Raw genomic sequence first — 19,564 nt, 5'->3', positions numbered from 1 at the left:
TAGTGGTTTTCAAGCCCTAAAACCTCAAGCTCCATGTATTTATGCTCTATATTCTGAAAGGACTTCAGATTGGGACCTTATGGACATCTTAGAAATGTAAAGTCTCTGTGGTTGGAATTATTGAGGTCCCTATTGAGTGTATGACCTCTTAAAGAGCTTGGATTTGCCTTCTTGAGCTTATAAGGCCATGCATGCACGTAAAGTTTGCAACTTTACGTGATAAGCATGCCCTAGGAGCATAGATCTATGGTTTAGAAGCGTTGCATGTCTCAGATTTGGTCTGAATGGGAAGTGGGTCGAAGGGGACTCGGCGAGTCCCAAGGTGGAACTCGACGAGTTCTATGAAGATGGTCTTAGACTCGGCGAGTTGGATGAACAACTCGGCGAGTCCTATGAAGATTGCCTGGAACTCAACGAGTGGTTCTTCAAACTCGGTGAGTCATATGAACTGTCACTGAGTAAGAGTGGTTTAAGTGTTGAAGGTCCAACCCTTCGTATCTGCACGCGGAATTAGCAATTTAACGTGTAGCAATAGTCCCAGGACCCCAAATCCTCTTAAGGACTGCTCTAGTGAGGATTTGGAAGCGAGTAGGAGATCTGCTCGTGGGGACTCAGCGAGTTGTTCATGGACGCGGCGAGTCGGATCGCGAGTCGGTTCTATAGTCCCGAGTAGTGAGTTAAGGGTGACTCGGTGAGTGGGAAGAGGGACTTGGCGAGTAGGACCGGGTTAGTAGGAGAAGGACTCGGCGAGTCTATGCCATGACTCGGTGAGTCCAGTCAACTGGAAGTTGACTTTGACCAAGGAGTTGACCTTGGACCTGGGATGGGTCAGTCAATTGACCTAAGGGTATTTATGAGTGGCTAATCTATGTTTATGGATTTGTAGCCGGAGGATTACCGGTGCAGCAACTAGACGTCTAGCAGTCAGACTTTCGGTAGCTACTTTTCGAGGTGAGTTTCCTTCCAGTAGCAACGGGTCTAAGGCACCATGGCCGGCCCGTATAGACGATATGTTAGTATAAAAGTGTGGGCAGGGCCCGTATCTTATAGTTGAGTTTGATGATGATATATGCCAGTATGATAGAATTATTTATACTCGTTGTCTGTGTGATACTTGTATGTTATGGTTGGGCAGTTGAGTGTAGGCGAGGCCCGTATCTCTCTGATAGTGGAGTGTGGGCGAGGCCCGTATCTCTCAGATAGCGGAGTGTGGGCGAGGCCCGTATCTCCCAGATAGCGGAGTGTGGGCGAGGCCCGTATCTACCAGCTAGCGGAGTGTGGGTGAGGCCCGTATCTTCATGAGTGTGGGCGTGGCCCGTATCTCCTAGCTGTTCATTATATGTTTGTATGGTATGAGGTATTATTGGGGAACTCACTAAGCTTCGTGCTAACGGTTTACAATTTTGTTTTCAGGTACCTCTTCTTCAAGGGGGAAGGAGCTGGCGCGGTAGCGGCACATCATACACGTGCCTTGTTTTCCGCACCATGAGTCATTCTGGGATTTTATACTCTGATAGTTGATTGTTTTTCATGTTCCAGTTTTCAGACACGATGTATGTTATGAATTGGTTTGACCAGACAGTGTTTTAATTACAATCGTTTTCTAAAGTATTGATTTAAAAAAGAAATTTTTTGGACGTGAAATTTGGGTCGTTACATATTGGTTCCACAGTTAAAGGATCAATAACTTGTTTAGCATTAGAAGGTTTTGTTTGGAGCCTTGTTTTCCAAAAGAGTGGCAAAGAGTGATTTCGAGGAAGAAATCTAATTTAAGAGAGGAGAGTTGTAACACCCTGTCCCGAATCGTTTTCTAATCCGGGGTTGTGACATGAGGATCGGTTATCATAAGGGCTTAGGGCCTTTGGGAAAGAGAGATTTAGACCCATTTAGGTGTGGGTAATGTAGATTTGATGACCCGGGAGTTCGATTTGTGTTTTGGAGCCATAATGTATACCGGTAAAGTGTTTGTTCGGGCTTTTTATGAATTCTAGATTTTAGTTTGGAAAGTTTTAAGTAAATGATGAGTTGATAGAAGCGTATAGCTTGTTGTTACCTCTCCGTGGATATAAGGATCGTCGAAATCGGACTTAGAACGACGAAGATATGGCATTCAAAAGTTTGGAGGTTTAAGGGCCAACATAGTACGTTGGGCGTACTAGGCAAGGAAGTCGCAGGTGCCCTTTGGAGTACGTTGGGTGTACTCCAGTTAGACCCAAACCCTAATTTAGGTTCTTTGACCCTATTTAAGCTCTTTAACTCAACACCAAACCCTCTTATCTTCAGCCTCCATCCCATTAAATCTTAGAAACGAAACCCTAGCCCTTATTTTTTTTTGTGGTTCTTGAGTTTTTGGTGGTATTTCATGTATATTGGTGCTCATAGAAGAAGGAGTTTGTTGGAGAAGAGTGAGACCTACACACAAACAATATAATTAATTACAATAATTATGTAGTTATTTGTTAAACTAGGTTTTCAATGGGACGTAATGATCAGTGGAGGCTGACGAGGTTAAGTGTCCAAAGACCATAATGACGTGTTAAATAAGGTGCAAACCCTAAAAGTTAGGGTTTGACCCAAACATACGAACTCGGGTCTCCTTCTAAAATAACGGAGAAGAGGCTTCCGTTGCAGTAGCTGTCAATTAAAAAAAATCAACAAAATCAAACCTTGATATATTACCATATAAAACAATAGGATATATGTGTGTGATGTAAAGAAAATAAAAATATCGATACCCCGCCTATCAAATTTTGATATCCCCCTTTGGGATGACTCGAACTCGGGTTTCCTTCTCAAATCACGGAGGAGAGGCTTCCGTTGCGCCGGTTCCAAAAAAAAAAAAACAAAATCAAACCTCAAAAAAAAAAAAAAAAACAAAACCAAACCTTGATATATTACCATATAAAACAATAGGATATATGTGTGTGATGTAAAGAAAATAAAAATATCGATACCATGCCTATCAAATTTTGATATCCCCTTTGGGATGACTCGAACTCGGGTTTCCTTCTCAAATCACGGAGGAGAGGCTTCCGTTGCGCCGGTTCCAAAAAAAAAAAATAACAAAATCAAACCTCAAAAAAAAAAAATAACAAAACCAAACCTTGATATACTACCATATAAAACAATAGGATATATGTGTGTGATGTAAAGAAAATAAAAATATCGATACCATGCCTATCAAATTTTGATATCCCCCTTTGGGATGACTCGAACTCGGGTTTCCTTCTCAAATCACGGAGGAGAGGCTTCCGTTGCGCCGGTTCCAAAAAAAAAAAAAACAACAAAATCAAACCTCAAAAAAAAAAAAAAAATAACAAAACCAAACCTTGATATATTACCATATAAAACAATAGGATATATGTGTGTGATGTAAAGAAAATAAAAATATCGATACCATGCCTATCAAATTTTGATATCCCCCTTTGGGATGACTCGAACTCGGGTTTCCTTCTCAAATCACGGAGGAGAGGCTTCCGTTGCGCCGGTTCCAAAAAAAAAATAACAAAATCAAACCTCAAAAAAAAAAAAAATAACAAAACCAAACCTTGATATATTACCATATAAAACAATAGGATATATGTGTGTGATGTAAAGAAAATAAAAATATCGATACCATGCCTATCAAATTTTGATATCCCCCTTTGGGATGACTCGAACTCGGGTTTCCTTCTCAAATCACGGAGGAGAGGCTTCCGTTGCGCCGGTTCCAAAAAAAAAAATAACAAAATCAAACCTCAAAAAAAAAAAAAAATAACAAAACCAAACCTTGATATATTACCATATAAAACAATAGGATATATGTGTGTGATGTAAAGAAAATAAAAATATCGATACCATGCCTATCAAATTTTGATATCCCCCTTTGGGATGACTCGAACTCGAGTCTCCTTCTAAAATTACCAAGGAGAGGCTTCCGTTGTGCCGGTTCCAAAAAAAATAACAAAATTAAAGCTCAAAAAAAAAAAGACAAAACCAAACCTTGATATATTACCAAATTTTGATATCCCGCCATCAATTTTTGGTGTCCTTCATATCAAATTTTGATATCCCGCCATTTGTCCTATTATACGATTTCAAAGCTACTCTCTACGACCACTACTAGTGAAGATTAGAAATCACCAATTGAATACCCTAATACTTGAAACAACATGAATCGAAACTTTATTGGGGCTATTTTCACTAGAGCTAGAGGTACAATTTTGACTGAAAAATGATAATCATTCATTATGTATATCAAAATCTGGAAACAATTTAGATGACTTGAGAAATCGATCCCTTTTGCTTTATTAAATGCATGTTCTGATTTGGGATTCCTTATTTTCTTGATGGTTATTGTTGTTTTCTATCTCTTTATCTCTAAAGGAATCAACTATGATTGTGGATTTGTGGGTCTGATTTATTGTTCAGCACCTGCCATTTTTTGGGGCTTTTGACGATTGTATCCCTGTGATTACCACTTTGATTACCCCTTAGAATTTAGCGACTGGTTGGATCTTTTGCTCATTGGCCTTGTCAAGTGTCTGGCTGCCTTTGTTGAAGTTCTGCTTTGGTCGTATGGCTTGAATGTTCTTTTAAGAGTCCATGTTTGCATCTTGCTGGATGATGTTGCTTTTGGGGTTATTGACGTTTTTACCCCTGGGTTTGGTGTATGGCTTCTATTGAGTTTGCTCTGTTCTGTTGGTGTGTTGCTGCATTGGTGTCTTGACTATTTTCCCCTGAGTGTCCTGGTTATTGATCGATGTGGCTCGTTCCTTTTTTTTTTTTTTTTTTTTTTATTTTTTTTTTTTTACCTTTCTAAGCTTTGTTTGCTTATGTTGTATAAATGGTGCTGCTGGGGATTTCTGGGCATTGGTTTTTGTGAGTTCGTCTTTTTCATGCTGTCGAGGTGTGATGCTTTCAAGGTTTAAGACTTAGTTTTTTCTTCCTGTTGTTTGCATTGTTATTTTTTGGGGTTTGCTTGGAGTCCCTGTCTTGGTTGTTGCTTGTTGGTTTTGTCTATGTTTGATTGCTTAGTTTTTTTGGTTTCATTGTATTCTTAGATTGCATTCTTTTTTCCTTTTTGTTAACACCCTTTATTCTAATGATAATGATGCCATTCAAATTTGTTGAGAGAGGGATAGCTCAAGAGTTTGCCGGAAAGGAATATTGGGAATATAACTAATCAGGTAATGTTTCATTGCCATTTTTTTAGTTACGTATTTATTATTGCATTGTACTTTCATTTTCTTTTAACATAACATTCAATGTTATCTGACCAAATGATGTCTGGTTTTGTTTTATCAGAAATTAATCCCTTCACAGATGTCTTAATTTCTAGAAGTGATGTTATCAAGGTTTGCAAAGAAAAGATTCTAAATAGCACCCATGTACGTGGAACTGCTAATGCTACTTATAATGACATGATGAGAAGTGCTTTGAAAGTGATATTGTGATGTTGAAGAATTAAGATAAGTAAAATAAAGGTGCCTAAGTAAGTTTATTGTATTTTGCATATGGTGTAAATGTTAATATATATCCATATCAGGTTTGTACTAAATCATTTCTATATTATTATTATTATTATTATTATTATTATTATTATTATTATTTTGTAAAATGGAATTTTTGTTTAATGTAATTTGGAAACTGGAGTTGGAAAGAGTGTCACAACAAAATTAGCTAGGGATCATATGATAGAAATTGAAATGACAGTCAAAATAATTCAAACTAGATGTGTACTATAAGTTTTTGGTAATGCAAAACATCCATGAATAAATTTTTTTAGTTTGTTAATATCTTTTTTAATAACTAATTAGTTGGAATATTTGCATGTTTGACTTTGATTTTTAAACTTTTGATATTGTGCAGGGGAAATTAACTGATATTCATTATAGAATTGTTTGGTATCATGAAAAAAGTACGTGCATCCTTTCTTATGTTTAAGGTAACTATTTATGAATTTTGTGTAGTATGTTATTGGAAATATTTAGGTGAAACTTGAAATAGTGATTTATACTTTGGACTTTGATTTAGAGTATGCTAACTTATTAGTGAAATAATTGTTGTATCTCATGACTTTCAGGACCAACACCTCCATCTTTTCAATTTTAGCTGTGTGTATGGATATGTCATAGGAGGTTCACACTTGAAGTGCAAATGAATGCAACCGTATTGATATTTGTGAGAAACAGAAAACAAGTTGGTGTCTGTGTTGGGTACGTTTGAGAATTGAGATATCTTTAGATGTTTTGTAAGATAAGTTCTTAGTGATATTAATATGTAAAAGTTCATTTAGAAATTAAGTTGGTGACTTTTTATTTGTTGAATTCAAAAGCAGCTATATTATATAGTGGTTGTAAGTAACCGGGCTTTGATTTGCATATAAAAACAATGTTTAGAGTTTTTATAAGACCCGGTTTTTTATATGGAAACCGAGTTATAATCCATGTAAAGAAGTAGCATTGATATTGTTATATGACCCGGTTATATGATACTGAACTGGGCTCTTTTTGTCATTAAAAGACCCGGTTTAAAACCGGGCTCTACTATTAATTTCGCGTAGGATTCGCCGAACATCAAACCCGGTTGCAAACTGGGTTCTTTAACTGATTTAACCGGGTCCTTTGACTCTTTTTGTAGTAGTTAAATCCGGTGGAAATCTATCAAAAATCTGTACCAAATACACCAGAATCATGAATCTGTTGAAAATCTCTCATACTTGTTGGTTCAGACCTGTTTCACACAACAAAAACAGAGTAAAAGAGTGAGAGAAGATGCAGGGCAATTTTTTCTGTGTTTTATTCCAATACATTGATCAATCGATTACAAGGATATTTATATAAGATACTTGCAACTAATTATCCTAGAAAGACTGCCTACTAACTCTCTGGAGCCAAACGTGGCTATTTACTTGGTCATACTCTATTACTCCTAACAAAAGGACTGAATTGCCCCTGAATAAAATACATGGCTTTGACCTGGTTTGGATTAACACCAACAATACTATCCGATAAGTGTAATTTCTTTGTAAATCCATCGGTAAAACCCTTAGTGACTGATTTTTTGACGGACACTGGAAATGAATTTTTTTTTTCTAGTAGTGCTACTCCTAAAGTTTTTGTGAAACTCTTGATTTTTTTTTCTGCGTCTGCCAATGCTAACGAGATAAGCTAAAAAAAAGAGCTATTACATGTTACATTAAACAACAACATGAGAGATTAAATAGGGGACAAACACCATGAATTCCAATTCAACTAAGAAAAAATTGCCTTGTTTTTATTTGCAATTGGTCATATCCAGATGCGATTATCACACTAAATTACGACATTCTATTTGTTTGAACATAAGAGAGTGTTTTGCATAAAAATAAGTAGTTTTTATTGAAATTAATGTATAAAAGAATCATATATTCTATATTTTATTTGAATGAAATAACAGCAGAGAGACGTCATTTGAAAGATATCCGATGCGTCCATATGCATAGTTATGACATTCAGAAACTGCAGTATATATGAACATGGTGAATTGGAACATATATACAGGACATTACCACTATATACTGTCTACAAAACCGTGCATCAAAAATCTTGAGAGGATGACAGTTCTTTGGCCTCAAAGTAACTATGAATTAGTGCGTAACTGGGTAGTGAGACGGATGAAAGCTTCTTCATGGCAAGGAATGGTAAGTCCTCCCATTGGATGGTTGAACTCGAACTCCTCCTCTGACCTACGTAACAGATCTTGAAACAATGGTTGATCCAAGAACGATAAAGGAACCAAAAACCGTTTCCTTTGAATTTCTCCAACGTACACAGCCAAATATCCTTTGGGAGCATCTCGCTGAAGGTGCTTGTTGTTGTTCAGTTTAATAAGTTGTTTCGCATTTGCAACTATTGAATGCAACCTGAAAACACCCATACTTCTAAAATAATATTTTTGATAGAATGAATTGATTGATTGATAGAGTGGGAATCAGATTGAAACTGTTGTGATGTGATGAAGCTAGGTTTCGGGTTTAACGTTTATATTTATAGTGTATATACTTAATTGCAAGTTGCAACTAACAACCCAAATGGATTTGGGAAATATTTTAGTGGGTTTACTTTTCTTCTTGAAGGGCCTACACATGTGAAGCTTCACATGGCTTTGCTCAGTTTAGCACACTATACTAACAAGAAACTTTTTCTAATCCATCGATCAGTCAATACAGAGGCACTTGCATGGCCTACTTGTTTCTCTGAGGTCATGATCATGAGGACTCAGGGATCAAACTTTAATGTTTGAATCAGCATCTTTTTCTGAATTACGATACATGATCATGAGCTGCCAAACTTGGAATGATGATAAATATACTCCAACTGTTTCAGTCCTTATTTTTTGTCAATTGCAAAGATAATATGTACCCAGGGGATATGGATGCACTTTAGGTGTTTTGTAGATAAGTGTCAGGTACCTGTGGGATCCAAGTCCCAATTAGATAACGACAGATTCAACCCTGACAATATATAGAATAAAAAATGGAAAGAAACCATCAGCGATTTCCATGATTACGGATCAAGCTCATTCAAATTCAAAAATTTTAATTTCTGGTATTTATTAGACGGGCTCACTGATCTGGTTTTGACTTTTGAACTCTTGGGCCTATAGTGTCGATTGCAATAAACCTATGTGGTTGTTTTGAAAAAACCTTAAAGACTCAAAGCAGCCATATTCGAAATTGGAGATCTGAATTAAAATCCAAAGAGACTGAAGAGTATTCTATGCTCTCTAAATAGATTGATAGTTTGGAATTATTAGCGGAGTCTAGGCTGCTTACTTCTTGTGAACGACTGTTGCGGAAGGAGTGGAGGAACAGATTAATGGAGATCGACACTCTTAAAACACTAGACTTAAAGCAGAAGGCCAGAGTTAAGTGGGATGTTGAACGAGAAAAAAATAGAAAATTCTCTCCACTACAACTTTTACCCCCTATGGTGACGACAATTTCTGACCGACGAGATGTCGTCGCCATAGGGTATACAGACAACTTGTCGTCAGCACTCAGTCCTCGGCATAGGCCTATCGGCATAGGTCAATATGGTCGTCGGCATAGCTTCCCCCTGTTGCGACGACAGGACGTCGGTAGAGTTTTCGTCAAACATATTTTCGAAAAAAAAAGTTTTATTATTTAGCTGTGGCTACGACACGTCGTCCGGAAAGCTTTAGCGACGAGTTGTCGTCGGTATAGGTCGAAGCTATTACAATGACTTGTCGTTCTATAGGTTTTTCACAGTTGTCGATTAAATACCTATAGCGACCAAATATCGTCGGGATGGCCACTCGTTGTTTTTTTAGTTTTACAGATTCTGTAAATTACCATTCCTACATTTTTAACAAATCCAAAAACTTTGCAGCAGATATCAATTGTTCAAATACATTAAGTAGGTACCATTATTCAAATTCAAAACATCAAATTTAAGTTTAATATTACAATAAGTAGTTAATTAACATTGTTCAAAATACTAAAAACAATCAACCATCATTATCATCATAGTCTTCTTCTTCTCCTTCTTCTTCGCCTTCTTCTTCCATCTTTTTGGCAAATTGTTGAGAGGTACTTGCTTGTGTGTTAAATTTGAATAGAAAGTTAGGAAATGGTGGTGGTTGGAAGTTCGGAATACATGCCACCAATGATGCATTATATTGTTGCAAGTATTCTTGCATCTGCTGTGCATCAAATTGGAATTGAGATTTGGGTGAGACGACTTGGAAGTGAAAGGCCGTTCATTTGGAATTAAACCGAAGTTGGCGGTTGGTCTCCTACCCACCCCGCGAGCATGCCCGCATCTCGTCCCAAGGGCACGTTCTAAACATTCTTCCTCGTCTACTTCTCTGCCTTCCCCAACCCCGTTTTGCATTTTTTCATATTCCTCTTGAATTTTCTCCTAAAATAAAGAAAACAATAAACATACGTTAATAAAAACAAACAACTAAACTTAAACATAAAAATAATAATAATATTTCTTAAACAAAAAACTATAATTAATAATAATAATATATTTAAACAACACATTCATTTCGTTTATCACTTAACCAATCTTCTTGTACTCGACTTGTACACCAACCCGAACCTTCTTTGTAGCGCATTTGTCTCCAACCCTCAATATGTTGCGGATTGATTCCCATTTTATCCTATAATAAGTGAAAAAACAATAAATATATTTATACAAATGTTAATAATAATTTTAAATAATACGAATATATTTGATTACCTCTATATAACGTTGTTGAGCATAGGATCTACATCTGTGAGCACGTTTGTGCGGAAGTTTCGACCTAGTAACTTTATTTTTGACCGACGTGCGTCTGTATTCATCGGTCAAAAACAACGAATCAATCATTTGGTTCCAAGTTTCGGCGGTCCAATCAGTCGGCATACATCTTCTTGCCCTTTCCACATTATGATATCCACGAACTCTATCAAAATGTTTTTTTATCTGATACTTGCGCTCTCGATAAGCTCTTTGCATATCTGCTTGGATACCCACTCGAAGGGGTTCCCACAAGTCTGTGCCCCGATACATATTAAGATCAAAATTAGTCTGCAAAAGGAAAAACATATTTGATTAGTAAAAAAGTATTTAATAAGTGTAAAATTCAATACATATAAAATATATTGTATACTTACTTCTAGCTCAGGATAAAAATCATCTTTGTACTTAGTAGGAACACGACACTAAGTATGATAATGCAACGGTACTTGTGATCCCACCAGATTTGAGATCAGTCTGACAAACAGTTGCTCGTCGCCCCCACCAGATTTGAGATTATCTTCTAGTATATTTACATCTTATTTTTTTCCAATTATAACATTGTACTATTAATATTTTTTTTGTTTTATTATAGCATCGTACTTTTAATAGCAATGTAGTTTTATTATTTTGTTTTATGTTATAGCTATCAAATAGAAATGAAAATAAAATGCTTTAATAAACAAGCTAAAAAAAGTATGTTGCTATTAATAACCTTTGTAGTTTAAATATTTTTTACTTAATAAACTTTGTTCTCAACAAACGTACTTTTATTAGTTTAAATATTTTTATATTTTGTTTTATGTTTCTATTAACAACCTTTTTTCTTAATAAACGTACTTTTATTAGTTTAAATATTTTTATATTTTGTTTTATGTTGCTATTAGTAACGTTTGTTCTTAATGACAAACATTTTAACTTAAAAATTAAACATTTTATCATTTCATTCAGTCAAGCTAATAAACTAAACAAGTAACACAAGCATACATATTTTACATTTTATTCATAAAATTTCATATCAACCTAAACAAAGAGCACAATCATACATATTTTACAATCATACAAAATTTCGATTTCATATAAACCTAAATAAGTAAATTAACATTGTATACCTACAATTTCAATTTCATATCTACCTAAACAAATTTGAATTTTATATAATATTTTAACCACATATTTAATTTCATATAACATTAGCCAAGTAAATTAACATTTTATACATACACCTTCAATTTCATATAAACCTAAACAAACAAACAACATACATATACCAAACAAATAACACAATATACCAAACAAACATCACAATTCTATAATTATAGGAGGATCAATTTCAATTTCCATTTCATATAAACTTAAATATATATATATATATATATATATATATATATATATATATATATATATATATATATATATATATATTCTTGCTGTGATGGCCGGATTCCGATTGTCAAAGTTGATGGTAATCCTCCGGTGGTGGCTGGTGGTCAACGGAAATACACAAAATCAGAAAAAAAAAAAAAAAATAAACACGGAAAACCCACTAGATTCTTACGTGCTGTGGCAGTGAAGGACAAAAGCTGGAAGGAGGGTGGAGTCGTCGTTGGGGAAGGCTGAAGGTGGTGGAAGACGGACGGTGGTGAAGCAAAATCTCTTCACCACCGGTGAACAGCTATAAACACCAAAAAAAACCCCCAAATTCTGGGTAAAAAATCTTTACCCCACATCAATAAAGAACGAATTAGGAGTAGAAAAGATGTTACCTAGTGCTAATCGTCGGTTATGGAAGGCAAAATGTGATTTTCATCGGAGAGGAAAGCCTGTGTCGCTGTGTGCCGACGACATGTCGTCGGTATCGGGTCTATATAAACTATGTCATTTCAGTTTTTGATGAAAAAGAAAAATAAAAATTAAAAACCGACAAGTCTTCGGGATACACGTTTCACGCGCATCGCCACGTGGCATGCCGACAACGTGTCGTCGGTATTGAATACAAAAAACTATGTCATATTGTATTTCTGGAATATGGAATAAAAATAAATAGAAAATAGATTTTTCGATACCTATCCCGACGACAAGTCGTCAATATAGAGTTTCAGAATACCACGAACAATTTTGTCGTTCCCGCTAGACTTGTAGCGACGACTTGTCGTCGGCACAAATCTCTTGTTCAAATCAATTTAGTCAAAGTTTGCAAAAGGTATGGCGGCAACATGTCGTCGGCATAGCTGGACTTGTAGCAACGACATGAGTTGTCAGGATAGGTGTCGTCGGCATAGCTCCATATTCTTGTAGTGTTCATGGCCTCATAAATGGAAACGGGAAAAAAATGCAGAACTAACAGACTAACTATTGAGGGTAAGTGCAATACTAATCCTTCCTGTATAAAAAATGAAATATAGAATTTCTTGAAATTGTTAGTTGGAATACTACAACCATCAGACCAAAATTTTGTTAGTCTAAAGTTCTTGAAATTGTCACAATTTGATCATGACTGCCTTAAAGGCCATTTATCGATGGAAGAAATTAAGATGGTTGTGTGGTGTTGTGGAACAGATAAAACTCGGGTCCGAATGGCTTCACCTTCAAATTTTTGAAGGAGTATTGGAAGGTTCTTAAAAGTGATAAGGATCTGAAATATTTAAGAGGTTTTGAATTTCTAAGGGGTCAGAATTTTTAAGATCTGAATTTTTAACATACTGTTTGGTTGGAACTTCTAAATTGTTGTACTGAATTATAAAAATGATCATTTTACCCATTTGTCTTAATTTTTGTTGAATAATTATAAAAACCATACGAAATCCGAATTAACATAAATCAAAAGTTATGTTCAGTAATTTATAATGATTTTGTGAGATATATTTACAAAAATAACATCATTTTTTATATCCCAAAGATTTCAAAGTTATAAAAGAACATTTGACATTGAATGCTGAGACATAAATAACAACCAACTTGAAACCGAACTATTCGTGGTCAATTTGTACTCATTCTCCATCATTACATCAAACACGACGGCCCCTCAAAATTTTGTTTCAAACGTTTCAACTTGTAAATCCACATTCAACAAGGAAACAAATACGCTCAATGGAAAATTATATAATCATTAACCTAAAATTGAATGAATGATCTTTATCAAAATTTATCATCTTCTATCTTAATAAAAAGTTTGAGACACAAATCTCGAAACAAATACATGTATCATATAACAATCCATTACAGGATCAGGCACGAAATACAAAGAACATCAAAATCGAGGACTAATAGTCAAGTTCTAGGGCAAAAAAAGAAGAAAAAATCCATGTATTGCTAAGAATCAGTTTTCAGGGAAAAAAAGAAGAAAAATCGATCTATTTACAGAGAATCTATTTTTAGGAAAAAAAAACTTACCTGCAACATGAGATCGTTGTCGTTGTAGTGCTAGCAGAGGTTGGTAGAGGTGGCGAAGTCAATGACGGAGGGAGAAAACTACTGTAGATCGGAGAGGGAGGAGAAGGGGTGGGATGGAGGAGAAAGGGCAATGTTGCCAGAGCTTAGCGTCGGAAGTCATGCTGGGAGTCGATTTCAGGGAGGTCGACGACGGGAGGAGGTGATCGGCGCTTGAGATTGTTGGAGGTGGGAGGAGATGGAAGAGACGATTTAAAGGTGGGTGTGTTGTTTTGGATGTGGGTGTATCAACAACGCATGAGGGTAAAAGTAGGAAGAACGCATGATTTTTTTTTCAGATACAAACACAAGTTTGAAACTTTAAGAGGCTTTTACGAAATTAAGAAGCTTTTATTCCTATGCTACCAAACGCTCTTAATTTGAAATTTTAAGAGCTCGCCTCTTAACTTGAAAATTAAGAGGCCACCAAATAGTCCCTTCCTTTGTCAAAATCTTTGAGATGACCGAAATAATTAGCAAGGACTATAATGCCTCCTTCATCTATCTTTCATCTATCTAATTCCTAAATGCAACGACACTCTATTTTTAAAAGATTACCGACCAGTAAACTTAACCGGATGTATGCACAAAATCCTTTCTAAGACCCTTACCTTGAGGATCAAAGAAAGTAATTGACAAGATGATTGGCCCAGAGCAATAGACATACATCAAGTGTAGAAGTATACTTGATGTTCCTCTCATTTTAAATGAAGTAGTTTCGTAGGCTAAGAAGATTAATGGTTGTTTATCTTCTAGTAGGGATTCTATACTCATCAACGGTTTCACCAGGAAATAATTTGACATAAGGCATGGGGTACAAACGTGACCCCCTTTCATCTTTCCTTTTTGTTATTGCTATGAAGTGCCCTAAGATTTCTCTAAAAGAAGCTTGTGAGCAACACTCATCTCAAGTTATTTCCCTCCCCATCAACGACCCTTTATTATCTCATATTTTTTATGCACATGACATGACGTTTATTGGAGAGTGGTCGGAAAGTAACTTAATTAACCTAAATAGAATCCTTTAATATTTTCATAATTCTTTCGTTTTAAAGGTAAATCTTCACAAAAGAAAAAGATTTTGGTGTGGGGGTTGAAAATCTTGAGCTTACCTGACTTGATATCATTCTTTGTTATGAACCCGCTAGCTTCCCCTTCACTTACCTTGGACTCCCCATTGGAGCCAATATGAAACATTCTAAAAATTGGAGACCCATTGTTGAGAAGTTCAAATCGAAGCTTTCTAATTGAAAAGTGAACACCTTATCTTTTGGTGGGATACTTACGCTTGTCAATTTAACCTAATTTATTTCTCATTGTTTAAAGCCCCGAAGAAAGTAATTGACAATTTAGAATGCATTAGATGGAAGTTTCTTTAGGAAGGCAAATATAAAAAGAAAAAAAATCCTGTGGGTGGCTTGAAGTACTATTGTCGACCAAAATGCAACGATGATTTTGGCATCAGACGTCTTAAAATGTATCATCCCAAAATACCCTTAAGATTTCTTTTTTAAAAAATCAAACATGTTTCTTTTAATAATAGTAGTAACCATGTCAAATACCAACCAAGTGATAACAAAAACATTATAAAATATGAAAATTGATTTTTAGTTTTGAAATTTATAACACAAAATAACATAGATAAATGCTGCCCTTGAGAATGCCTTGATCCCCCAAGTCAAGTCAGATCCTTGCACTATATTTACCGGAAGTACCTGTGACTAAACATAAGATAGCAACTATAAACCTACGGCTTAGTGAGTAATCACAATACTTATCTACTATATAAAATATATGCAACTTGAATCTTACATATAATCACATAACTGGTCACACAAACATAGTAGTTACAACATAATCCTATTTAGCATGCTTAACATATTTGCCCATCATTTACTAAATTCCCTCTAAGAAGTCTATCTCTAGTAGATCGGTTATTGAGCACTTCCCTCCAAGAGGTGTATCATGGTCTTGGGCCTACTAGATTCCCTTCAAAGGTCTATCTCAAGTTGACTAACATATACATATGATCCATATAGTAAGTAAGTTTGCGAGAACTTGCCTCAAATATGACCAATCCTCACTATAAGCTAAGTGGTACCAATGTTGTCTTGAACAACTACATAGATAACTACCCTAATTCAATACTTAAGGAATAAAATCTAATCAACTCATTTAACGAGTTTTCCTTCTTTAACCCATTCCATAGGGAAAAAGACTATTTTGCCCTTATCTAGATGGTCTAAAATACCCTTTTACTAAAAATTGACAAAACTCAAACTTGGTCAAAAGTCAACGGTCAACGGTTAGCAGCCACCATGCCGTGACGGGACACTAACTGTGCCATTGTCCGGCTCAGACCACATTCATCGAGATGAACCTCCAAACCACGTCGTGGGTTGCCTCGCAGATTCAAGCTCCTATTATGCTCTTAATTTATTAAAACTGTTCTTAATACTTTTCAGGGAGCTTCTTTGTATCCTAAAGGACCATAAAAATCATAACTTTATGGACATGCATGTCCAATGCATGTCTGACTTCAAACTCAGGCCAAAAAGATGAAAATGGAGCCAAAATCCCATGCATGACATCAAACAAGTGAACAAGTTCAAATCTAGAGCATATGATGCATTCGGGACCTTAGAGAGTGATGAAGTTGCAAAAATTATCAATCCTAACCTCTCAAAATCTACATGACATTAGGAAACTTGCTCATTTTCTAGATCCAAAATGGATGAAACATAAAGATAGGAATTTGAATGCTTACAATGGCTGAGGGGGAACTCTAGGTTTTTGAATTGACTTTCTTGGGTACTCTAAGACTCACAAAAGCTCTTCACCTCCCTTAAAGAATATAAAATACACCAAAAAAGGCTTAGATCTAAAAAGAGGGTCTAGGGTTTAAAGGAACTCCCTTGGAGGAGATGGATGATAAGGATGGGGAAAACCCTAGCCCCAACATCCTTTAAATAGGGCTCAAGATATGAGATCTAAGGTTTATGCCCAATGCGGCGTCACACCACGATCTATATAAGTGCCGAGCCGCGACAACGTGTCAAGATCACGCCGTGGTGAGCCACTCACCATGTCGTGGGGATGAAAAAAATTACAATTCCCCCACATCATAAGGGTAAACTTTTATACTTGAAAAGGGTGTTACATAAAACAATGAATATGGATCTTCTTGGTAAATGGTTATGGTGATTAAAAAACGAAAAGAATTCCCTTTGGTCATCGTACATAAATTTTTTCAACGCAGTCTCAAAATTAATGATGGCAACCCATTGGTTAATGTGGGTTATCGATTGCTAGAGTTGGTTGAATGGAACATCTCATTTGATAACCTTGTTGAAAGAAAAATAGGGATTAGAGATAACACACATTTATGGAAGGATGCTTGGTTTGATAACACAACTCGTAAAGATGTTTTCCCAAAGCTTTATATGTTGTATTTTTTTTTTTTTTTTTTGTAAAATTGCTGATAGGATATGAATTTTTGGAGCTACTAGAAATTGGTGTTGGAAGAAAAATAAGAGAAAGGGAGCTAAATCCACATAGTTGAATTCCCTCAACAGGTCTATGACTCCTGATACTTGGACTTAAAAGGTCAATAACAGTGATATTTTCTCTATTAAATCGCTACGTGGTCTGATGGATAATACATTGATGGGGGATAAGTCACTAAAATTTTGTTAGGTCTCATGGATTCCCAGAAAAACTAATTGTTTTGTGTGGAGATTTCTTATGAATGAGATTCCCATTGCTATAAATCTTATCTCGAGAAAGGTTAGTTTAACCTTCTCCGTTTGCCCCTTCTGTTTGACTGTTAACGAGGATATTTATCATCTTTTTTTTTTTTGGTTTCTATTTCTCTAAAACTATATGGAGTTGAGTTTCTAACCGGTTAGACATTGTACCCTCCCATCCTATTTACATTTCAGATCTGTTAGTGAAGTTGAGTTGTAATGGGCTAAACAAGAAGTATAAAAGGACGAAACTTGGTCTTATTAATACTACTGATTGAATGATTTGGAAAGCCCGTAACGCCCTTATTTTCAAGAAGCATAGGTGCTCCCTATGAAGACAACGGGCAATATTTAACTTATATCTTTTAAGTGGTTCAAGCATCATGCCAATCTTAGTTGTCTTAATTTGAATGTTTGGTGTTGTTCTCCTTATAATGCCTCTGCTAATATTTGGTAACTTTCACTAACGTCTTTCTAGTTTTAATAATACCTTCCGTTCTAAAACTAAATAAATCCAAAAGATTATTGCAGTTGAGATTCTTGACTTTTAGTATAACGAAAGTTATGACCATTATCGCCTTAACAAAAAAAAAATCCAACAAATTATATTTGACATGATGATTCACTGGAAAATAAATTTGATACTAAAATTGATAAAATAGGCAAGGAAGCTCACATTTGTTTTGTTCCCCTTATATATATTTAGACGAATTCATGATTTCTAACCTATATAAATGAACTCTTTAAAGAAAATAACAATTTTATTATTATTATTTTTTTGAAAAATAACAATTTTTTTTAGGAATGCTTTATTCCTGACTACCATTCAAATTATAGACTTCTTACTCATGAATGCTCCGTCCCAAATTTGATCTTCAAATTAAGAATTATTATTTTTTTTTGTTTTTTTTCCATTTTTTGAATGAAATGTCGTCACTTATGTCAATTTCGAAGTGCTTAATGTCACTATTTTTCAATAAAATGTATGATTTTATTCAATAACATCGTATATAGTTCACATTTACTATGTTTGTTTAACTTTTTGTTAGATTTAATTAAAAACGAATTTTGTTTTCTTGAAATTAAGGAATTGTTCACCGGATTTTCGACTTGTTCTTGAAATTGTAGAGTTTTTTTTTTTTTTTTTTTTTTTTTTGAAATTCGAAATTTTAATTCGAATCCAGAATGTCGGTGCAGAATCCGTAATGTTATTTTGAAATGTACTTTTTTGTTAGAAAAATGTTTTTTCTTGGTCCAGAATGTCTATTTCGGACCAAGTCATTATTTTTGATAAAAAATATTTTTTTGGTTATATATTTTTCTAAAAACACATTAAATTCTGATTAGATTACTTAATTCCCCTTTTAATTCGTTTTACTAATTCAATTGATTAGGACTCAATCTCACTTAATTTGAATTAGTGGTGATTACCTATGCTAATTCCCCAAGTTTATTAATCATATATTTCCGACTGAATAAATTAATAGAAAATTTTAGCATGTAAAATTATTTGTATAATGGCAAATTTCAAAAATGGTCCATGTGGTTTCTAAAAAATGGCATATTCAGGATATATTTGGAAAACATTACAATGATAGTCGTTGTGTTTTTAAAATCACACACAGTTAGTCAATTTGCTTAACTTCGTTAATAATAGCGGTTAAATAATACTTATGAAAAGACGTATTTATCCTTCTTTATTTCTTTTATCATATATTTGAGAAAATGTAGGGACCATTTATGTAAATAAGTGAAAAATGAAACAAACCCTAAAATATATTTGGCCTAATCCACCACCTGTCTCTCATACCTCTCATCCTTTTCCTTCTCACCACATACAATGGCCGTCACAATCATATCTTCTGGCTTCCTTTCAACCTGCCTACGGGCTACCGATCTCCACCAACACCTCCATTAGTCTCCACCAAACACCTCCATTAGTAAATCCTAACCCTCACTCTCACCCTCAATCCACCAAATCCCCTTTCATTGATTTATCATATTCCCAAACCATAACCTCACATGCCATCGAAAATGAAAATGAAAATGAAAATGACACCACAATCTGTGTAGATTTAGACCATATCCTATCGTCCCCACTCCCCACTGTAACATCCC

General features: G+C 35.1%; 1 long non-coding RNA gene across 2 annotated transcripts; it reads left to right on the top strand.

The window, feature by feature from the left end:
* Positions 1-4,200: 4,200 nt before the first annotated feature.
* On the top strand, positions 4,201-6,384 carry LOC145092427 (uncharacterized). Of its 2 annotated transcripts, XR_013702542.1 has the most exons (4): positions 4,201-5,168; positions 5,287-5,465; positions 5,851-5,926; positions 6,065-6,384. It is a non-coding gene; the product is annotated as an uncharacterized LOC145092427 (long non-coding RNA). The 2 variants fall into 2 exon arrangements; XR_013702541.1 differs by having other exon boundaries at positions 5,287-5,926.
* Positions 6,385-19,564: the final 13,180 nt, after the last annotated feature.

This window comes from Lactuca serriola, chromosome 3 (assembly GCF_051521515.1).
Source record: "Lactuca serriola cultivar US96UC23 chromosome 3, Lser_US96UC23_V15, whole genome shotgun sequence".
Classification (NCBI taxonomy): Eukaryota; Viridiplantae; Streptophyta; class Magnoliopsida; order Asterales; family Asteraceae; genus Lactuca; species Lactuca serriola.
This window is presented reverse-complemented; position numbering and strand designations above follow the sequence as displayed.